The sequence below is a fragment of the Plecotus auritus genome (assembly GCF_963455305.1).
Source record: "Plecotus auritus genome assembly, chromosome: X".
NCBI lineage: Eukaryota > Metazoa > Chordata > Mammalia > Chiroptera > Vespertilionidae > Plecotus > Plecotus auritus.
The window spans coordinates 87,326,365-87,350,660 of NC_137784.1; the positions used below are offsets into that span (position 1 = coordinate 87,326,365).

Genomic DNA, 24,296 nt, shown 5'->3' on the forward strand with positions numbered 1-24,296 from the left:
TTTGGACGTTTTCCTTCCTCTTGGGTTTTCTGAAATAGTTTGAAGAATATAGGTGTTAGTTCTTCGTTGAATGTTTAATAAAACTCCTCTGTGAAGTTGTCCTGACCAGGGCTTTTGTTTGCTGGGAGTTTTTATTATTATTATTATTATTATTGCTTCAGTTTCCTCAATTATTATTGGCTTATTCGGGTTCTTTGCTTCTTCCTGCTTCAGTTTTGGAAGATTGTATTTTTCTAGGAACTTGTCCATTTCATCCACGTTGTCCACCTTGTTGTCATAGTTTCTCTTCGTATTTTCTTACCATCCTTTGTATTTCAGTGATGTTAGTTGTTACTTCACTACTTTCATTTCTGATTTTATTTATTTGGGTACTCTTTCTTTCTTGGTGAGTTTGGCTAAAGGTTCATCAATCTTATGTATCTTTTCAGAGAACCAGCTCTTGGTTTCATTGATATATATATATATATATATATATATATATATATATATATCCTATCTAATAAAAGAGTAATATGCAAATTGGCCATCACTCCAACATACGAGATGGATGCACCCATGTGGACACCAGATGACTGCCCCCATGTGGACACAAGATGGCCACCACAAGATGGCCAGCAGGGGAGGGCAGTTGGGAGGGACCAGGCCTACAAGGGAGGGCAGTTGGGGGCAATCAAGCCTGCAGGGGAGGGCAGTTGGGGAGGGACAAGGCTGGCAGAGGAGGGAAGTTGGGGGCAACCGGGCTGGTAGAGGAGGGCAGTTGGGGGGGACCAGGCCTGCAGGGGAGGGCAATTAGGGGTGACCAGGCCTACAGGGGAGGGCAGTTGGGGGAGACCCAGGCCTGCAGGGGAGGGCAGTTAGGGGAAAACAGGCTGGCAGGGGAGCAGTTAGACATCAGTCAGGCTGTCAGGGGAGTGGTTAGGGGGATGATCAGGCTGGCAGGCAGAAGTGGTTTGGGGCAATCAGGAAGGCAGGAAGGTGAGCAGTTGAGAGCCAGCAGTCCTGGATTGTGAGAGGGATGTCCGACTGCCTGTTTAGGCCTGATCCTACCGGGATCGGGCCTAAACGGGCAGTCGGACATCCCTCAAGTGGTCCCAGGTTGGAGAGGGTGCAGGCTGGGCTGAGGGACACCCGAATTTCGTGCACTGAGCCTCTAGTGTGTGTATGTGTGTATATATATATATATATATATATATATATATATATATATATATAGTGATATAGTGCCGGGGTGGGGGGTGCAGCCTGAAGTTCCCTGTATGTATGTATATGTTTGTGTGTGTATATATATATATATATATATATATATATATATATATATACACATACATACATACTAGAGGCCTGGTGCACAAAATTCGTGCACTGCAGGGGTTGTCCCTCAGCCCAACCTGTACCCTCTCGGGATCGGGCCTAAACAGGTAGTCAGACATCCCTTTCACAATCCAGGACTGCTGGCTCCCAACTGCTCGCCTGCCTGCCTGATTGCCCCTAACCGCTTCTGCCTGCCAGCCTGATCACCCCCTAACCACTCCCCTGTCAGCCTGATCGACGCCTAACTCCTCCCCTGCCAGCCCAATCGTCCCCAACTGCACTCCCCTGACTACCTGGTCACCCCCAAATGCTCTCCCCTGCATATTCTCTCTTTATTAGATAGGGTTTTTTCTTTAACATATTGGACAGCCCTAACTGGTTTGGCTCAGTAGTTGGAGCGTCGGCCTGCAGACTCAAGGGTCACAGGTTCAGTTCCGGTCAAGGGCATGTACCTTGGTTGGGGGCACATACCCAATGGGAAGTGTTGGAGGCAGCTGATCGATGTTTCTCTGTCATAGATGTTTCTAAATCACTATCCCTTTCCCTTCCTCTCTGTAAAAAAATCAATAAAATATATTAAAAAAAAAAAAAGAAATACTTAAGATTCCTCCATATCTGCCTGGCTGGTGTGACTCAGTGGTTGAGATCCCAGGCTGCCGCCGCTGGGAGGGGGATCGCGCCGTGGAGGTGTGCGCCCCTCCTGGGCTGAGACCCCAGCCCAGGCTGCCACCGCTGGGAGGGGGATTGCGCCCCTGCTGGGCTGAGACCCCAGGCTGCCGCTGCTGGGAGGGGATCATGCTGTGGGGAGTGAATTTGTTTTTGTTTTTTATAAAGGGCCAGGATGGCCTCTGGGCAGCATTCCTCCAGGCCGCTTACTCTGCAGGCTCTCAGCGGCAGCCCTTCCTGAGACTGGGGGACTCTGGCGGGGCTGAGAGGGCACTGCCATCTTGTGGCTATGGGCACTGCCATTTTGTCACGAAGTGATGGTTAATTTGCATATTACTCTTTTATTAGATAGGATTTTTTTTAGTCTCTATGTCATTTATTTCTGCTTTAATATTTATTATTTCCTTCCTTCTACTTATTCTGGACTTAGTTTGTTTTGTGCCATTATTTCTTCAAACACGTTCTCTATCCCTTTCTCCTTCTGCCTCTTCAGGCACCCCTGTTATTCGAATATTATTACATTTCATGTTGTCTCAACAGCTCCCTAAAGCGGTCCTCCTATTTTTTAATTTATTTTATTTTTAGTTCTCTGATTGAGTGATTTTTTTCTACTCTGTCTTCTAATACACTGATCCAATCTTCAGCTTCCCCTAATTTGCTGTATATTCCTTCCACTGTGTTCTTTATTAGTGCTGTGTCATTCTTCATAGTTACGATATCTTTTCTCATGCTGTTGAGCATCTTTTCCATCATTATTCTGAACTTTATGTGTAATAAATTTCTTATCTCCATTTCATTTAGTTCTTCTTCTGGAGAATTCTCTTGTTCTTCTGTTTGGGACTTATTTTTTTGTCTTCTCGTTTTGGCTGCCTGTTTGGGTTTGTGTCTATATGTTAGGTAGATCTGCTACACCTCCCAATCTCTAGTCCAGGACAGTGTCAATCACTGTTTCTGACCAGCCCTGATTACCCTGTTGGGAGCTATCAATAATCCATAGTTTGTGGCTCCCTCTGCTGTGGCCGGATGTCTTTGGAAAGCACCAAGATGGGTACCAAGGACTGCTTTTCTTACCACTGGGCCCTGAATTAGAGTGGGCAAAAACTCAAAGCCTCCAGAGTCCCACCTATGCCTGCAGTTTGATTGTATTCAATCTTGATTAGCCTCATGCTATTAACCACAGGGTGGGGAGAGAGGTTTTCCAATAGGATGGAGCATTGTTTCTTCCTACAGGCTGTTTGTTATTCTCATTCTCTTAATAGGCCTCAGAAACTTCACAGGGTGGGGCAAGGGATTATTCAATAGGGTAGGACAACTGCCTTCCTCCTAGGCAAAAACTTTCTGAAAAGCAAAGGTCTGCCAGAGAAAGATGTCCTCCACAGCTTGAGGGAATGACTCAGCACAGGAACCTGGAATGTGTGCTTCCAAAATCCAACCCCAGACCCTCAACCCTGACTTCTGCTCACACCGCTCCAGTCCACTCTGACCTCCCTCTGCCAGAACCCAAGGTGAGTGGCTGCACACGAAGTTTTGTGCATTGGCCCTGTAAGAGGGTGCCTGCATTTTAAGCTGTCTCTCCCAGGCAGACAGCAACACTGCTGTTTTTCACAACCAGGTGTTCTGTGGGGACCTTTTTCAGTTCTGGTGCTCTGTGTTGGGGAGCCCAGCTTGGTGTTTAGACCCCAGAGTTCTCAGTGGGAATCCCCCACAGCTGAGATGTCCCTCCAGAACTTCAGCTGCTGTCTGTGGGAGCCTGGCCAACCGTTTCATGCCTCTGCACTTCCTACCAGTCTCTATGCCATATCTACTTTCTATTCTTGGTCATCAGGGTTCTCTTCAGCTAGTCTTCAGCTGATTATTGAGGATGGTTCTTCTGTATTTTAGTTGTAATTCCAGTTTGCTCCCGGGAGTGTGTCAGTGTAGCTTCTGCTTATTCTGCTGCCATTAAGAAATTTTTAGATATCATAAATTTCAAAGACAAGCAAGATGTTGTCTTCCATGTGGTGATTTAGGACCCAGGTTTCTTTACAGACTATTCTCAGTGGATTCCTGTCTTTGCTGAGCTTCAAAGCTTCTAAAACCTTGGTACTTGAGAAGTGAAAGTTAGAGGGAGAGCGCACAGGGCAGGAGTAGCGCCTGTGCATGTGTCCACAGGGGTGGCTGCCTCCCAATGTGAATTTTAATTTGGCTGCTATAATATTAATAGCTTTGCAATTCCTCCATGCTTTGATGAATTCTCTTTTTACTCCATTTTGTTGTCTTTTTTCTCTTTTTTATTTTCTAAATTTTTGTCTTTCTTTCTCAATATGTTTTATTCTAATGGCTTTCTATACTTGTTTTTATAGAGTTCATGTTTTCTTGTATCCTATTGAAGATGTAGTTTTCTAAAATATTTCTTCTGGTTCAGACACTAAGTTCAGACTTTTGTGCTTCCTCCAAGTCCATTTCTCTTCTGCAGCCAGAAGTTTTCAAAGGAACCATACTGTTTTGGGGCATGTTTATGCATATTTAAAGGAGGATTTATTTATTATCCTATCTAATAAAGAGGGAATATGCTAATTGACCACCACTCCATAAGATGGCTGCACCCACAGCTGAGGCCAAGTTCCCATAAGGAGCCTTAATGAGCAATCAGCAGGGACCTGAGGCTACGCCCTCTCCCACCCCCATGGGGCTTGACAGGGGACCTCAGGCCATGCCCCCCACCTGGCAGGGCTTGACAGGGGACCTGAGGCCGCGCCCCCCACCTGGCAGGGCTTGACAGGGGACCTCAAGGTGTGCTTCCCGTCCTGGTGCTGGGCTAGGGGACCTCAGGTTGCTTCCCCTGCCCCAGCGCCAGTCCGGGGGACCTCAGGCCACGCCCCCCACCAATTGGGTCTTAACAGGGGACTTCAGGCTGGGCCCCCCACCCTGGCACCAGGCCAGGGGACCTCAGACCGCATCCCCCGCCCGGTGAGGCTTGACAGGGGAACTCAGGCTGCGCTCCCTGCCTTAGCACCAGGCCAGGGGACCTGAGGTTGTGCCCCCTGCCTGGCTGGGCTTGACAGGGGACCTCAGGCCATGCCCCCCCACCCAGCGGGGCTTGACAGGGGACCTCAAGGTACACCCCCAGTGCTGGGTCAGGGGAACTCAGGCCGCGCCCCCGCCCAGCGAGGCTTGACGGGAGACCTGAGGCTGCGCCCCCCTCCTGGTGCTGGGCCAGGGGACCTGAGGCTGTGCCCCCCTGCCTGGCGAGGCTTGATGGGGGACCTCAGGCCATGCCCCCCACCCAGCAGGGCTTGACAGAAGACCTCAAGGCATGCCCCCCCACCCTGGTCTGGGCTGGGGGACCTCAGGCCATGCCCCCCGTCCTGGTGCCGGGCCAGGGGACCTGAGACTATGCCCCCTGCCCGGCAGGGCTTGCCAAGGGTGGGACTGGCCGGGTCTGGATCTAGCCCAATGGGTGGGGCGGCTGGGTCTGGGTCTCACGTGATTTTGAGGTGCATGTGGGTGGGCAGGGACTTGACTCTGTGCCCCAGACTCTGACAGGAGGAGGGTTTTCATATACATTTTACTAATTTTCTTTCATCTCTGACACTTCTATTATAGAGAAAGGGAAAATAGCAATATTAAATTATTTCCTCTAATTAATCCCCTTTTAATGTGCATGAATTTCGTGCACCGGGTCACTAGTTTGTCAAATAAAGGGCATGTGGATTACCTTTTATTCTTCTCATGTTTTCATTGGTATTGGTTAAAACCCATTTTCTGCTCCACTGTTGGCTGGCAGGTTGATGCACATAGATTCTATCCCTATTCCCAGTGTCTAGAGGCTTCATCTCATGTGTTCTGCTGGGTTCATATGGAATCACTTACTTTCCCTATAGTGCTAGGTTCTCTGATACTCCAAACAGATAAAGTATGTGGAAAAAGTACAATATCCCTCATGAATTGCTACCTGACTTTTACTGGCAAAATCTCCCACTGCCAGAATTCAATGTGATAGCACCAATGCCATAACATCAGCCCTTTTGATTTGTGGGAGTAGAAGTCTCCAAATAGATGGAGACCAGTTTGGATAATTGTTGATTTCCTTTGCAAGCAAAGTAGTAGCACTGTAAGTGGAGATACAGTTGTCCAGTTTGCTGGTTCCTAGATGATGAACTCTTTTTCCCCTGTAGATGATGAATTCTTGATTTCTAAGCTATGAGGCTGAGAGTGGTTAAAGGACTCAGTGTCTTTCTGTTATCAGCAAGAGTGGGCTTTTTGGGTGCTGCTGGAATAAGAATTTTGGAGGCCCCCATGGGAGGATGAGATATTATAGAAAGCTTTATTTCTGTGGAATTACACCCCTGAGTTACCAAGGTCCTATTTTCTTTTGTCCTGCCAGAGAAAAAGTATAGCTGTGGCTTCAGCAGAGCTAGGATCAAAGCCAGTGTCCAGAGTTGCCACTCCATGTTGGAGCACAGGTTCAGTCCAGCATCAGACTGGTTTAGTTTGTGTTCCCTACTGCAGTCCATCAGTTCATTGCTTGTGGGGTCTTCAGGGCCATATGGCTATGGAGGGAACACTGGCAAGTGCCAGAGAGCCACCAGAGCCCAGAGCCAAGAGCTTCAAGAGCCAAGAGAGGACAAAGAGTGAGCTCCTTTGTCTTGGGATTATGTATTTCCAGATTTTCATGGGCTTACAGTGACCTTGCCCACTCTGGCTAATGATCTGTGTTCTCAGATTTGACTGACAGGCAAGTACCTTCCCTATATCACCCTGACTTTACTGTGCCTGTGCCCATCTTCTCCTTTGTCCAGTCCTTTCCCCCAGTAATCTGCTGGGAATGGACTGGTGGTTCCCTGGGAAGTGAAAAGTTGCAGCTTCCTGGTGAAGCTGCCCAAATGGCCATGCTTATAATGCCTAGCCTCCTTTTTGCTGCTCTCCTATTATTAATATCTCGCTAATTACAATGGTATAATTTCTATCTTATTTCAGGTTTTTCCTGCACAGATTGATCTTTTCTCATTTCAGTATTAGCCTTGTTGTTAATGGAGATTTCTCCCAGATTCTCATAATAGGATGACTGTCAATCTAAGTTTTCAGTGATTTGGAGAGTTTTATCTTTTCCTATATCTTCATAGATATTTCAGTGGAAAGCTGGGAGAGGCAGTGTTAGTAGCTGTTAGCTAAGTGCTCTTTTAAACTAGAAATTGAGTGTATATTTTCATTTAGAGCAGAGATCAGCAACCTTTTTCTGTAAGGGACCAGATAGTAAATATTTTGGAAGTTGTGGGTCATATGATCTCTGTTTTAACTACATAACTGTTATTATAACATGAAATCAGCATAGAAAATATGCAAATGAATTAGTTTGGCTGTGTTCCAATAAATATTTGTATTCACAAAAACAGTAGGACCAGATGAAAAAGTTCTGGAGATGGATGATGGTGATTGTTGCGCAACAATGTGAATATACTTAATCTCACAGAGCTATGGACTTAAAAACTGTTAAGAAGGTAAATTTTTTGTTATGTATATTTTACCACCCCCACCCAAAAAATAACAGGAGAACCATATTTTGCTGACCCTGAGTTTAGAGTAGTTAAATCCAGCTGAAAGAGAGTGAGTAGGGCAGAGGGAAGGAGGGAGAATATTACATGAATACAATACAGTGACTTTGTTAATAAGCTCAAAGGTAATGGGACAGATTTCTCTAGTATTTAAAAGGAATACTTTAGGGGTAGTGTGGTGGGGTGATTCTGGAAAGCAACAGTTCATCTTGGTGAAATCATCCCATGGTCTTTAGGGATGGATATACTCAGAGTTCACAGTCACACTTTTTTTGTATGAGCATCAGAGCAGGGGTTTCTACTCCCTGGGCTGCGGAAACCTCTACAGCTGTCAGAAGTGTTCATATCAGATGTGACAGTCAGCCAGTCCTTCCTTCTCAGTGACTGGTGATACTTCCTGTATGGTCTGGTCTCTTCCTGAGGCTAGAAAACCCTAGATTTTTAGTTAGTAACCCCAGCAGACTCACTGGATAAAAAAGAGCAGCCACTAGTCTGAGTCAGCTGTTTTTGCACTTTCTTGCCAAGATTCTTGTGCTACCAGGACTGCTTGTCAACTGGAGATTCAGGCCCTTCACATCTGGAAACAATACTGCTTTCAGAACCCCAAGTGATGTGGAGAGGATTCTCCTACTTCCCATCTCTAGCCTTGGCAGCCCTTGGCAGCTTGACTGAGATCTTTAAAGAGCTTAAAGTCCTAACCCCATCTACTCAGGGAGCCGGTCTCTTATGTGTTTAATGCTGTCTTGGAGCACAGTTAGCATATCATGATCAATTTATATCCCCTCCCCATCTGAAGATACTAGTAAAGCTGGAGGAAAGGTAAGATCTCTTTTACAGCTGATAGGTAGGGCTTAGGCTGAAAACAACACCGTTCAGGTGAATTGCAAACCTGTCTGCAGTGTCTGGGAGCAGCTTTGGGCAGTGCAGCATGGTTTGCAGTTCCCAGGTCTCTTTCGGGTCTGTTATCTAGGCTGAAAGAGGGTGTCGTCATCATGATAGCAAGCAGTCACTCCCCTTTCCCAGTCACCATGGATTCCACCACCACAAAGGGCTCTGAGTGCAGTCGACCTCTTAGTTTTCAGCTTTCTCTTTGGCATTCTGGCTGCTGTTTTTAGAAGAGGGTGAAATTGTTGATTTCACAAGGGATTGGGAGCCTCTTAGAGAAGCCAGCCTTTTGGAACCCCCCTCTCTCTGAGCTGGGATATTTTGAAGGAGCAGATGAAGGAAAGGGGAATGGCTGTTAAGATTTCCCCAGCTTTAGATTGTGATCCGACAGTTTAGCTGCCTGGTGAACACCCACTGCTTAATATGCGTGGTTACCCAAGTGTGTGCTGCCAGGGTGGGGGGACTCATGGTGTGAATCACTGAGCTGTGCAGTTTGAAAGGCAGAGGACTCTTTCCCCACCCCGGGCTGGTAATAAAAGTGCATAGCAGAGAGCTGACAAACATCCTCTGTCTCAGGGAAGTGGATGGCCCCCTCTCCCCAAGAACACTGAAACCCTAAATCTGCTCATTTTCATGTACACATGGAGATGAGTGGATCTGTGATGCAAGTTGGATTGTTTGGTCATGACTATCTGCTGACTCAGTCTGGAGAGGCTTTTGAAGGAGATGAGATGAAATTTCATCTGTGTTGCAGACAGCAGGGAGCGCATTGCTGGATGGAGAGAAGACTGTAGTCTGGTATGAGCCAAGGTAGGTGCGGGAAGCATGGGGGTTGATGAGGGGAATTAGGACAGCCTGACATGTGATCTTGGCATTGCAAGATTGATAACCTGTAAGCCTTTGGGCCACATGATATTACCAGAGTTCAGTAGCCCTGTGACACTCTCTCTTTCTAGGTCCCATTTGTTATAACTTGTCAAATTTTTAAAGAGCAGAACTTTACTCAGGGAGACTCATATCCCTAGGACCATTCTGTTTATGAGATGGGCTCAGGCTGAACCACTTGTGTCTTAAATATCTCAGAATGGTATTATCATCTCAGCATCCTCTTTCCAGTGATCAACAGGTCAGCCATTCTGGAACCTTAAAAGCGGCAGCTTTTTGCCTTCGCTTTGGACTCATTACTGATAAAGGTGTTTGGGAGACTGCCTCTAACCTGAGAAGGTTTATTAAGACTGTTCTTGTCAAGGGGGAGAAAGTTCTACATATGAATGCTGCAGATTTAAAGAGACTGGGAACCTAGAAAATCCATAGTAAATAAACAGCAATTTAAGGAGACCAATTTCCTTTCTTATAGGGAATGCTGCTTAGGTGTCTGCTTTTCTAGAAGCCATCTAGCTGTCAAGTTGTTGCCTTGAACCCATTCATATTCTTTCCTTAATGCTTAGAAGAGGGAAGAAGCTTTCAGGTTGTTCACAGGTCTCTTCCCCTCTACATAGAACAAAAGCTGCTTTCCTTCCCATGTGTACATATTCAATTTTGTTCTGTCCTAGGGAGCTTTGGCTTCTATGGTCTTGGCCCACATTTTCTGATTTAGTATTTTCATCTCCCCAAATTCTCTCCCAGAAGTCTCTGAAGGTTCCTGGAGCAGGGACTGCTTTTTAAAATTCCTCTTGGGCTGCTCTGCTTTCAACATGTATTTGAATGTATATCATCTCTAGGTAAAAGGAAAGCAGAAGATTTAGGTAATTTTCCTCATCTGGGCAAGCATGGAAAGCAATACAAAGTAGAGGAACGTGGACTGATCATTTTTGGCCTTTTGTACTGTGTCAGCCCACCCAGTTTTTATGGAAGCCAAGTGACGAATCTACTATGCTATATATTGGACAAAAGCAATTCCAGGAAAAAAAAATCAGTACAGCATAATAGATAAGGTTTGGGCAAGATATGTCAGAGCTGTGCAGAAGATAATGAAGAAGCAGAAATGTTTTATTCTCATTATAAAAGTAATCCATGATCATTGTAAGGAAAATATTGTACATTACAGAAAGCAATAAAGATTAAAATAAGAATAACTAACTGGTTTGGCTTAGTGAATAGAGCGTCAGCCTGCAGACTGAAGGGTCTCAGGTTTGATTCTGGTCAAGGGCATGTACCTTGGTTGTGGGCACATCCCCAGTAGGGGGTGTGCAGGAGACAGCAGATCGATGTTTCTAACTCTCTATTCTTCTCCCTTTCTCACTGTAAAAAATCAGTAAAATATATTTTAAAAAAGAATAACTGATAACTCCTCTGTTAATATGTTGATATAATTTTCTTCCAGTTTTCTGTATATGTGTGTGTAGACTATAATTGTTTGTTCATGTCATTAAGCATTATTCTAAACATGATTTCTAATGACTTAATAGTATTTCATCATTTGGATGAACATAATATTGATGTATTCAAGCAGTGCCCAGATGACCATCAACATTTGCTTTGTTGGATAGATATGTTTTCAAGGAACCTTGAATAGTACAGTAGAAGTAGGAAATGAGATGAAATTAGGTTATAATTATGGTTCTGCCACTTCTTAAGCTTTCTGAGCAAATTTTAAAGTCTCGGCCTCCATTTCCCCATTTGTAAAAGAATGCTATGAATAGTAACTACTTCCTTGAGTGGTGGTGACAATTAGATGAGATGATCTATCTTAATCTCTTAATATGGAACCTAATATAGACTTAAATGTTAATAATCAATTGCATTATCCTTGTCTTGATGTTTTACCATTTGTTTGCTTGTCTCAGAATTAGGGTCCCAGAAAGTGAAAATTGCTTTCATTCAGATACATAAAATTACAAAATGAAAACTACGTTCATATCAGTTGAGCACCTCCCAGGTGGAGGATTTGGCCAACATCCTGAATTTCACCAGAAAAAATTTCTGGATCCTCTGCAGTTTTATGGCCCCATTTGGCCCTGAACAAGGAAGTGCGAAACCACCAGTTGCAATCACAGACAAAACCAACCAAGCCCTCCTGTTGATTTTTTTGTTTTGTTACTTGATTTTTATTTTCCAACTTTTATCCTGCCAATTTTCAAAAATACAAGTAAGTGAACAGGGTAGTATGCTGAAAACTTATATGACCTTCACTGAGATTCAGCATGGTTTTTTTTCCCTGTTTTCTGATGTGTGAGTTTAAAAATGGAAGATCTAACTGCATTCTCTGCTACGTGGCAGGCTTGTGCTGCAGGACCTCACACAGTGGGCAAAAAGCGTACACTCTCAGACCAAGGGTTTATGGAAATAGAAGCTTACAGTGGAGGGACCCTGAGCCTTGGGATGGTGGAAATAAAGCTATTGCTGGGTGAAGGAAAAGAGTAGATCTAGATGTCCATCCACATGAAAATGACTAAATAACTTCTGATATATTGGTACAATTGAATAATATACAGCACTTAAAAACAAATGAGGTAGTTATATTTATCAACATGGATAATTAAAAGAAGCCATGTTGAGTGAAAATAATTTACAGAATATATGTGTATGTGTACACACACACACACACACACACACACACATATGTATGTAGAGAATCATTTATTTAAGGGGATAAACATGAAACAACAATGTATATGGTTTGTAGATACATGCAAATGTAATAAATGTATAAAACACAGACAGAAAGGAATCCCACTATTTCATAATAAAGGTTTCCATAGGGAGTTGATGAGACAAATGATATTCAGGAAGGGTAAACAGGGCCTCAACTGAATCAGGAATGTTCACATTTATTAAAATAGGTCGATACAGAGGTTCTTAATGCTTTTATACTTTTCTGTGTATTGGAACATTTAAATGTAAAAAAAATAGAGTGAAAGAAGCATTGTTTAAACGGCTTATAATCTTGGATCACTTATTTTGTATGTGTGAAAGCTGAGGCTTGGGGAGTTTAGTTATTTGCTTCTCATATATATTTTTGAATTTTACTTAATTATAGAGTATATTTTATTTTTTGGTATACAGTTCCATGAGATTTTATCATTTTTTATGGTAAAATACACTTAACATCTTCCTGACAGGTCACAAGATAACTCATGATTCCGTGTCTAAATGTTGCTGACCAGTCATGAGACAACTCGTGTCTGCACTTACATTCATTTAAGTAATTTTAAGATCTGAAAGTAATGTATAGTTTTAAAATTACTTAAATGAATGTAAGTGCAGACATGACTTATCTCATGAAAAGTCAGCAAGGTGTTAACATAAAATGCAGCCTCTTAATCATTTTTAAGTGGTCAGTTTAGTAGTATTAAGTACATTCACATTGTGTGCAACCATCACACTGTCCATCTCTAGAACTATTTTCATCTTGCAAAAACTGAAACTCCATAACCATGAAACACCGAATCCCTCCTTCCCCCAGCCCCTAGCAACCACTTTTTTATTTTCTCTTTCTCTGGTCGCCCCTACTACTCTAGGTAGGTACCTCATATAAGTGTAATACACAGGTGGGCAAAAGTAGGTTTATAGTTGTGAGTATGCAAAACACAATTTATTCTTATATTATTTATATATTTTTCCATATGAACACCTATAAGCCTATTTTGCCTCCCCCCCACCATAGTATTTGTCTTTTGGCCTATTTCATTTATCATATGTCCTCAAGGTTCATCCATGTTTATGTGTCAGAATAATATTTCATTGTGTGTGTGTGTGTGTGTGTGTATGTGTGTGTGTGTGTGTGTATATATATATATATATATATATATATATATATATATATACACACATATATATACCACATTTGTTTATTCATTCATCTGTCGGTGGACACTTGGGTTGCTTCTACATTTTAGCTATTGTGAGTAATGCTGCTACTAACATGGGTGCATACGTATATCCCTTAGAGACCCTGCTTTCAATTTTGGGGGGTATATACCCAGAAGTGGTATTGCAGGATCATATGGTAATTCTATTTTTATTTATTTATTTATTTATTTATTTTTAAATAAATCTTTATTGTTCAGATTATTGCAGGTGTTCCTCTTTTTTTCCCCATAGCTCCCCTCCACCTGATTCCCCACCCCACCCCATGCCCTTACCCCCCCCGCCACTGTCTTCATCCATAGGTGTAAGCTTTTTGTCCAATCTCTTCCCGCACCCCTCACACCCCCTCCCCCCTGAGAGTTGTCAGTCCACTCCCTTTCTATGTCCCTGATTCTATTATATTCACCAGTCCATTCTGTTCTTCAGATTTTTTATTCACTTGATTTTTAGATTCACTTGTTGGTAGGTATGTATTTGATGTCATTTTGTTGTTCATAATTTTTATCTTTGCCTTTTTCTTCTTCTTCCTCTTCTTAAAGAACACCCTTCAGCATTTCATGTAATCATGGTTTGGTGGTGATGAACTCCTTTAGCTTTTTCTTGTCTGTGAAGCTCTTTATCTGACCTTCAACTCTGAATGATAGCTTTGCTGGGTAGAGTAATCTTGGTTGTAGGTTCTTGCTGTTCATCACTTTGAATATTTCTTGCCACTCCCTTCTGGCCTGCATAGTTTCTGCCAAGAAATCAGCTGACAGTCGTATGGGTGCTCCCTTGTAAGTAACTAACCGTTTTTCTCTTGCTGCTTTCAAGATTCTCTCTTTGTCTTTTGCCCTTGGCATTTTAATTATGATGTGTCTTGGTGTGGTCCTCTTTGGATTCCTCTTGTATGGGGTTCTGTGTGCTTCCTGAACTTGTAAGTCTATTTCTTTCACCAGGTAGGGAAAGTTTTCTGTCATTATTTCTTCTAATAAGTTTTCAGTATTTTGCTCTCTCTCTTCTTCTGGCACCCCAAAAATTCGGATGTTGGTACGCTTAAAGTTGTCCCAGAGGCTCCTTACATTATCTTCATATTTTTGGATTTTTTCTTTTTGTTTTTCTGGTTGGGTGTTTTTTGTTTCCTCATATTTCAGATCTTTGGTTTGATTCTTGGGGTACGTTGATCTACAGTTGAGTTTCTGTATATTCTCTATTTCAGACAGTGTATGCTTAATTTCTGATTGGTCCTTTTCCATTTTTTTGGTATTCTCATTAAGATCCTTAAAGGTTCCACTAAGTTCCTCAGCGGTTTTTAGAAGATTCTTGAACAACCTTATAAATGTGATTCTGAACTCTATGTCGTCCAGTAGTTTGCTTTCCTCCATTTCTCTCATTCGTGACATGTTTCTTTGTCTCCGCATTTTGCTGCTTCCTTGTGTTGATGGAGTGGCTTTGTGTGGTAGGTGACCTATAGGGGCCAGTAGCTCAGCCTCCTTAATCACCTGAGGTGGACGCCTTTGGTACACCCCTTTGTGGGCTGAGTGCAAAGTCTTGGTGTAGTTAAGCCTTGATTGCTGTTGGTACACTGGGAGGAATTGACCTCCAGACCAATTGGCTGTAAGGACCTGCTGTGTCTATAATGGAAGAACTGCTGCGCTGGAGACACGCTTATGGTGCAGGACTTGTTTCAGTGGGGCTTTGGTGCTCACTGAGTCTGCCTCTTGAATGTGTCACTTATGGATGTGAGGAGTTGAAATCTGGTGTCTCACACTGACCACTAGGTACACTGGCTTCTGGATCTCCAATGGGCTTCAGGTCAGCTACTGTCTGAGGCCACCCAGCAAGCGCTACAGCGAGAACTACAGTTTTCTCCTCTTTGCTTGGGGTTTGGAGGTTTTGGAGCTGTCTGACCCAGGCTGCAAGTTTGCTAGGTTAAGCTGCAATAGGGCAGGTCATTCATATGCTAAAGCCGCTGCTTGGAGCTTGGGTGGGTTTGTAGGTTGTGCGGGGCGGGGTTTCAGGGCGTCACTAGGCTAGGGCGTGGCAAACAGCGATGGCTGCCAGAAGCCGGCTCTGCGTCTCAGACCGAGTCCCAGAGTCCCGTGCCCCAGCGCAGTAAACAATTATTCCTGCCCGCAGTCCTGCAAGCAAGCCTCCCTCACTTTCCGACCCCACGGCAGCCAGTCCAGCTTCTCCCCTTCTCCCTGTAGGAGTTTAGGTCCCCCGCGTCTCCCCAGAAACTGGAGTTCGGAGTAATCGGGAGCTTATCTCCCTTCGGGTTGAAAACAGCTGCGCTCCCGATTTGCGCGTCTCCGTACCTCAGCTTTTCCGCACTTGTGCACCCCTCAATGCTGTTTGCTCTTTCCTTCAGGTTGTAGAACTTCCACTCAGCCAGCTTTCCCATGGTTCTGGGTGATAGACGTTTTGTCTTTTAGTTGTAGTTTTGAAATTGTTGTGCGAGGCAGCAGTTTAGGTGTTTACCTACGCCGCCATCTTGGATCACTCGGTAATTCTATTTTTAATTTTTGAAGAACTGCCATATTGTTTTACAAAGGAGCTGTACCATTTTGCATTTCTACCAATAGTGTACAAGCATTGCAATGATTTTATATCTGCCAACATTTTCTTTTTTTGTGACTATACTCTGAGTGTCCAGATTATTATGATCTCTGAACGCATAATAATCTGGCCACTCAGTGTATATCCTATATAATAAAAGGCTAATATGCAAATTGTCCCCTCGACCAGGCGTTCGACCAGCAGGCTGGCCGGCCAACCGCCCCATCTCCCCTCCCCCTGGCCAGGCTGGCCGGACCCCACCCATGCACAAATTTGTGCACCGGGTATCTAATATATATATATATATATATATATATATATATATATATATATATATATATATATATGTATATGTATATATATATATACTGAGTGGCCAGATTATTATGCGTTCAGAGATCATAATAATCTGGCCACTCAGTGTATATATATATATATATGTGTGTGTGTATATATACACACACGCACACACATATATACACACTAGAGGCCCAGTGCATGAATTTCCCTCAGCCCAGCCTGCACCCTCTCCAGTCTGGGACCCCTCGGGGGATGTCTGACTTCTGGCTCCCAACAGCTCACCTGCCTGCCTGCCTGCCTGATTGACCCCAACCACTTCTGCCTGCCAGCCTGATCACTCCCTAACCGTTCCCCTGCCGGCCCGATTGCTCCCAACTGCCCTCCCCTGCAGGCCTGGTTGTCCCAAATTGCCCTCCATGCAGACCTGGTCACCCCCAACTGCCCTCCCCTGCAGGCCTGGTCCCCCCCCAACTGCCCTCCCCTGCAGGCCTGGTCACCCCCAACTGCCCTCCCCTGCAGGCCTGGTCACCCCCAACTGTACTCCCCTGCAGGCCTGGTCTCCCCCAACTGTTCTCCCCTGCAGGCCTGGTCCCCTGCAACTGTCCTCCCCTGCAGGCCTGGTCACCCCCAACTGCCCTCTTCTGCCATCCAGGTCGCCCCTAACTGCCCTCCCCTGCTGGCCTGTTTGCCCACAACTGTCCTCCCCTGCTGGCCATCTTGTGGCAGCCATCTTGTGTCCACAGGTGGACAGCCATCTTTGACCACATGGGGGTGGCCATCTTTGACCACATGGGGGCAGCCATCTTGTGTGTTGGAGTGATGGTCAATTTGCATATTACTCTTTTATTAGATAGGATTGTTATATTTTCTTGTTGTATTACATCTTTCATTAGTATATAATGTCCATTGTCCTTGTAAACTTTTTTGATTTACAGATATACCTTGTTTTATTGTGCTTCATAGATAATGCTTTTTTACAATTGAAGGTTTATAGCAACCCTGCCTCAAGCAAGTCTATTGGTACCATTTTCCAACAGCATTTGCTCACTTCATGACTCTGTGTCATATTTTGGAAATTCTTGCAATATCCTATATAATAAAAGTCCAGCAACCGTAATGGCATAACGACTGGAACAACTGATTGACCAGTCACTATGAGGTGCATTGACATCCTCTCGGTCCTTCCCTCCAGCCCGCAGGCTCCAATCGCTGGATGGCCAACGAGGAACCATGGGGAACCATGCTGGGTGGAGGTGGGGAGGGACTGGGGACTGGCGAGTTGGCGGAAGGCAGACCTCTTGATCCTTCCACCTGGCCTGCAGGCTCCGATCTGTCCTCAGTTTCTTCTGAAAGGAATGTGGCGCCTCCACTGAGAAGATTCCCAGGACACTCACTCACCATTGTGAGAGGTTCTGGAGTGGGGACTTCAACAAGGACTTCAGTACCTGCAGTGACCCTCAGCTTTCACTGCTGGGAGGTGGATGGACAACATCATCTTTAAAGCACAAACAACTCCTCAGGAAGAATCAGCCACCTCCCTACTCCAAAGCTGCTTCCAGGTCTGCAAGAAACTGCCCATGCTCCTCCCTGTGGGATGGGCAGGGCCAGAGCCTGAGCTGAGCAGTTCTGTGATGGGGGAGGGGCTGAGCCAGTGTAGGAACAGAGGGAGGGAATGAGAGAGGGAGGGCATGGCAGGGCAGGAGCAAGAGGGCAGCCTTGGTTCCCTGCACCTCCTCCCACAGGCATAGCCCTTCCTGGTTGAGTTTCCTACATCATTGTTAAGGTTTTGGGTGGTGACAGCAGCTGTGGAAGAATTTACAAGGGAGAGAAGGGACAAGTGCAGAGAGAGGGCGTTTATTTTACTTCTTTAAAGGGAGCAAAGGGCCAGGTGCCCTTTGATGACACAAGACACCTAAGGCAGAGTGGGCTGTTCTTTTGATCGCCAGATGGTGAATGAGGAACCGGGGTGGGTGGTGGCAGTGGGGCTGGACTAGGGACTGGCGAGCAGGCGGAAGATGGCCCTGATCGCAGGCTAGGCCTAGGGATCCTACCCACGCACAATTTCATGTGCTGGGCCTCTAGTTTTATTATATTTGTTATGGTGATCTGTGATCAGTGATTTTGATGTTACTGTTTTAATATAATATATAGTAGTGACAACAAAATAGTAACATTAAATATTGTTATTATAGTCGTTATGGTGATTTGTGATCAGTGATCTTTGATGTTACCATTGAAATTGTTTTGAGACACAATGAACTGCACCCATATAAAAGAGATAACTTATTTGAAAAATGTGTGTGTTTGGATTGCTCAGTGGATTGGCCATTACCCCATCTCTCTCTCTCTCCTCAGGCTTCTCTATTCCCTGAGACCCAGTTTTGAAATTAGTTCAATTACTACTTCTACAATGGACTCTAAGTGTTCATAGCAAAGGAAGAATTGTATGTCTTTGACTTTAAATCAAAAGCTAGAAATGATTAAGCTTAGTGAGGAAGGCATGTCGAAAGCAGAGACAGGCCAAAAGCTAGGCCTCTTGTGCCAAACTTACAAGTTGTGGATGCAAAGGAAAAGTTCTTGATGGAAATTAAAAGTGCTACTCCAGTGAACACATAAGAAAGAGAAACAGCCTTATTGCTGATATGGAGAAAGTTTTCCTGGTCTGTATAGAAGATCAAACCAGTACAACATTCTCTTACGCCAAAGCTTAATCCAAAGCAGGGCCCTAAGTGAGGAAGCTGCAGAAGAAAAGTATGAAGCCAGCAGAGGTTGGTTTGTTAGGTTTAAGGAAAGAAGCCATCTCCATAACATAAAATTCAAGGTGAACAGCAAGTGCTAATGTAGAAGCTGGAGCAAATTATCCAGAAGACCTAGCTAAGATAATTAATGAAGGTGGCTACACTAAACAACAGATATTCAATGTAGCAAAACAGCCTTAGATTGGAAAAAGATGCCATTGAGGATGTTCATAGCTAGAGAGGAGTCAATGCCTGGCTTCAGAGCTTCACAGGACAGGCTGAAGCTCTTGCTGGGGACTAGGGCAATGGTGACTTTAAGTTGAGGCAGGTGCTCATGTACCATTCCAAAAACCCTAGGGCCCTTAAGAATGATGCTAAATCTACTCTGCCTGTGCTCTACAAATGGAACAACAAAGCCTGGAGGACAGCACATCTATTTACAACATGGTTACTGAACATTTTAAGCCCACTCTTGAGATCTACTGCTTAGAAGAAAATATTCCTTTCAAAATATTACTGTGCACTGACAATGTACCTGGTCACTCAAGAGTGCTGATGGAGTGTACAATGAGAGTAATGTTTTTATGCCCACTAATACAATATCCATTCTGCAGCCCATGGATCAAGGAGTAATTTTCAAGGCTTATTTTTTAAGAGATACATTTTTAAGGCTATAGCTGCCATATATAGTCATTCCTCTAATGGATCTGGGCAAAATTAATTGAAAACCTTTTGAAAGGATTCACCATTCTAGATGCCATTAAGAACATTCATGATTCATGGGAAGCGTTAAAAATTTCAACATTAACGGGAGTTTGAAAGAAGTTGATTCCAAATCCCATAGATTACTTTGAGGTGTTCAAAACTTCAGTGGAGGAAGTAACTGTAGGTGTGGTGGAAATAGAATTAGAATTAGAAGTAGAGCCTGAAGATCTGACTGAATTGCTGCAATATTATAGCAGAGCTTTACTAGATGAGGAGTTGCTACTTGAGAATGAGTAAAGAAACCAGTTTCTTGAAGTGGAATTTAATCCTGGTGGATATGCTGTGAAGACTTAAAATGACAACAGAGGATTTAGAATATTACATAAATTTAGTTGATAAAGCAGCAGCAGGGTTTCAGAAGATTGACTTCAATTTTGAAGGAAGTACTACTGGGGGTAAAATCCTATCAAACAGCATCTTATGCTTCACAGAAATCATTTGTGAAAGAAAGTGTCAATCGATGTGCCAAATGTGATCTTTGTGTTCTTTTAAGAAATTGCCTCAATCTCTGCAACCTTCGGTAACCACAACCCTTATCAGTCAGCAGCAATGAACATAAAGACGAGACCCTCTACCAGCAAAAAGATCATGACTCATTGAAGATAACAGAATGGTTAGCATTTGTTAGCAACAAGGTATTTTTAAATTAAGGTATATACAATTTTTAGACATAATGCTATTGCACAATTAACAGACTATAGTGTAGTGTAAATATAATTTTATATGCACTAGGAAGCAAAAATATTTATGCAACTCACTTTACTGTGATATTTGCATTATTGGGTTGGTCTGGAACTGAACCTGCAGTATCTCTGAGGAATGCCTGTATGGTCTGTTTTGTAAGATGTTAGTATAGCCATCCCTGTTCTCTTTTGGTTACTATTTGCATGGAATATCTTTTTCATCCTTTCACTTTCATCCTATTTGTGTCTTTGAATCTAATGAGGTCTCTTGTACATAGTGTATAGTTGGATCATGTTTTTTTAAAATTCCATTTGGCTAATCTTTGTCTTTCAAATGGAGAGGTTAATCCATTTACATTTAAAATAATTACTGACAAGAAAAGACTTCTATTTTGCTACTTGTTTTTCATCTGTTTTATAACTTCTTTGACCTATACATTGTTGTCTTCTTTTGTGTTTTGTTGATGGTTTGGTAGTGTAATAATTTAATTATATTATTTCATTTTGTGTATATTTTATAACTATTTTCTTTGTGGTTATCATAGGGGTTCCATGTAACAATCTAAAACTATAACATTTTACTTAGAATTTTTATTAGCTTAATTTCAATAACATTCAAAAACTTTGATCATCTACAGCTTCATCTCCACCCCTTTCAGTTATTGATGTTACAAAATTACATCTTATATATTACTAGAAGCCCGATGCATGAAGATTCGTGAAAGAATGGGCCTTCCTTTCCCTGGCTGCCAGCACCACCTTTCCACTCCAGCCCCGGAGCTGCCTCTTTCTGCTCTGGCCCCACCTTCCCATGCTGCCCAGAAGCCCTGAGAAACCGGGGGTGGGGCAGAACGCCTGCGTCATCACCATGCTGACAACGCAAGTGTCCCGCCTGCTCCCGGCACTCAGCACCTGTGTATGCAAATTAACCGTCATCTTTGTTGGGTTAATTTGCATATCACTCCTGATTGGCTGGTGGGCATAGCAGAGGTACAGTCAATTTACATGTTTGTCTATTATTAGGTAAGATGTGCCCCCAGTTTAAAGTAATTATTTTAAATTAATTAGTCACTTAAATTATGTAGAAAACAAAACATGGAGTTACAAACCAAAATTACAATAATACTGGATTTAGACTAATAATTTTGGTTTTTGAAATTTATTAAACTCTTAAATCATGTAGAAAACAAAAAGTTGAGTTATAAACTATTACAGTAATAGTAGCTTTTATAATTGCCCATGTATTTATTGTTACTAAGATCTTTATTGCTTCATATGACTTTTCATTACTATCTAGTGCACTTTTATTCAAACTGCAGGACTCCTTTTAGCATATCTTGTAGGGCAAGTCTAGTCATTAGTAAAACTCCTCAGTTTTTGTTTTTCTGAAAATGTCTTAATTTCTGTGTCAGTTGTGAAGGTTTGTTTTGCTGGATGTAGACTAGTTGGTTGAGAGATTTTTTTTTTTCTTTAAGCATTTTTAATTATATTGGCTCTATGCCCCTTCCTCCAAAGTTTCTGATGAGAAAGCTGCTGATAATGTTATTGGAGGTTATTGGTATATGATGAGTCACGTCTTTCTTTGGTGTTTTCAATAATCTTTGTCTTTGACCTTTGACAATATGGTTATAATGTGTTGTGGTATGGATTTCTGAGTTTATCATACTTGGATGTTTCTTGGACATTTACAGCTATGTCTTTCATCAAATTTGGAAAATTCTTGGTCATTATTTTTTCAACTAATCTCTCTGCCCTTTCTCTCTTTTTCCTTCTTATAGGACTCCTACAATGCATATATTGGTCCTTTTAACAGTGTCCCACAGGTTCCATAGGCTCTCTTCACTTTTCCTCAATCTTTTCTTTCTGTTCCTCAGACTTAATATTTCAGTTGTCCTATCTTCAGCTTCATGGATTGTTTCTGCTGCCTGCTGAAAGCTGCCTTTGGATTCCTCTAGTGAATTTTTCATTTCTGTAATTTTACTTTTCAGCTCTAGAGTTTCTTTTTTATTTCTTTTTTAGGTTTTAAATTTCTTTATTAACATTTCCATTTTGTTCATGTATCATTTTCTTGATTTTCTCGATGTCTTCCTTTAGTTCGTTGAGCATTTATCAGTCAGTTGTTTTTAAATCTGGTCATTCTTTGTGACAGTTTCTGTTGGTTTATTTTTTGTTTCCTTTTCAATGAGGGATATGTTTCTAGTTCCTGTATGCCTTGTGATTTTTGTTGTTGTTGAGAACTGGAACTTTGAATCTACTCATGTGCTGACTCTGGAAGTCAGATTTTCCCCATTTCCCAGGGTTTACTGTTTTTTGTTTTGTTGTTGTAGGCTGTCTCCAAGCAAAGTATCAGTCTGAAGTGTAAATTTAAGGTCTTCTCAGGTTTTTTATGAGCCTACCTCAGCATGAACAGTGATTTTCTTATTTCCCCTATATATGCAGGTGCTTTTGAATGTCCTAATCTTTATTTATTTATTTATTTATTTTTTTTTTTTAAATAAATCTTTATTCAGATTATTACAATTATTTCTCCTTTTTCCCCCCATAGCTCCCCTCCACCCCTTTCCCACCCCACCTTCTGCCCTTACCTCCCCCCCACTGTCCTCATCCATAGGTGTATGATTTTTGTCCATTCTCTTCATGAACCCCCCCATACCCCTTTCCCCCTGAGAATTATCAGCCCACTCCCTTTCTATGCCCCTGATTCTATTATATTCACCAGATTATTCTGCTCCTCAGGTTTTTAATTCACTTGATTTTTAGGTTGGCTTGTTGATAGATATGTATTTGTTGTTCATAATTTTTTCTCTTTACTTTTTTCTTCTTCCTCTTCTTTAAGAATACCTTTCAGCATTTCATATAGTACTGGTTTGGTGGTGATGAACTCCTTCAGCTTTTTCTTATCTGTGAAGCTCTTTATCTGCCCTTCAATTCTGAATGATAGCTTTGCTGGGTAGAGTAATCTTGGTTGTAGGTTCTTGCTATTCATCACATTGAAAATTTCTTGCCACTCCCGTCTGGCCTGCATAGTTTCTGTTGAGAAGTCAGCTGACAGTCGTATGGGTGCTCCCTTGTAGGTAATTAACTGTTTTTCTCTTGCTGCTTTTAATATTCTCTCTTTGTCTTTTGCTCTTGGCATTTTAATTATGATGTGTCTTGGTGTGGTCCTCTTTGGATTCCTTTTGTTTGGGGTTCTGTGGGCTTCCTGGACTTGTAAGTCTATTTCTTTCACCAGGTGGGGGAAGTTTTCGGTCATTATTTCTTCAAATAGGTTTTCAGTATCTTGCTCTCTCTCTTCTTCTGGCACCCCCATAATTCTGATGTTGGTACGCTTGAAGTTGTCCCAGAGTCTTCTTACATTATCTTCAACTTTTTGGATTTTTTTTTTTGCTTTTTGCTTTTTCGGTTGAGTGTTTTTTGCTTCTTTGTATTTCAATTCTTTGACTTGATTCTTGTGTTCCTCTATTCTGTTTCTGGGTCTCTGTATAATATTTTTTATTTCAGTCAGTGTATGTTTAATTTCTAGTTGGTCCTTTTTCATATCTTCGAGGGTCTCGTTATATTTATCGGCCTTTTCTAGGATATTCTTAAAAAGTCTTATAACGGTGGTTTTGAATTCTATATCCAGTCGTTTGTTTTCCTCCATTTCTTTCGTTTGTGATCTGATTCTTTGACCCCGCATTTTCACTGAATCCCTGAGTTGGTAAGGTAGATATTTGTGCTAGGTTTCCAATATGGCCCAGTGGGTCTGCTTCCCCAGTTAACCTGAGGTGGACACTCTTGGTGCACCCCTTTGTGGACTGTGTGTACAGCCTTGTTGTAATTAAGTCTTTATTGTTGTTGGTATCACTGGGAAGAATTGACCTCCAGGCCAGTTGGCTGTAAGGATCAGCTGTGTCTATGCTGGGAGAAGCCCGGTGCTGGAGACAGCCTTATAGGATTAGACTTGCCAAATTGCAATAGCCTCTGTGCTCAGCTTGGATGGGGTGGAGTCTCAGTCTTGGCTTCCTGTCAGCCCCGCCCCTGCGCGCATGTGCGCTTTCAGTCCTCCGCCTTCCCCAGCTCGAGTCTCC

General features: G+C 42.8%; 1 protein-coding gene across 5 annotated transcripts in view; it reads left to right on the top strand.

Annotated features, from left to right (window-relative positions):
• The window catches only part of TMEM164 (transmembrane protein 164), a 326,422-nt gene that overhangs the window by 137,083 nt on the left and 165,043 nt on the right, over positions 1 to 24,296 (top strand). The window contains exon 1 of one of the 5 annotated variants that reach the window (XM_080652990.1): positions 9,128 to 9,206. The exons of the other annotated variants lie outside the window; for them this stretch is intronic. The gene's annotated coding sequence lies outside the window, so the exon portion shown is untranslated. Of the gene's footprint in view, positions 1 to 9,127; positions 9,207 to 24,296 lie in introns of those variants that run through there. 5 annotated transcript variants of the gene reach the window in all.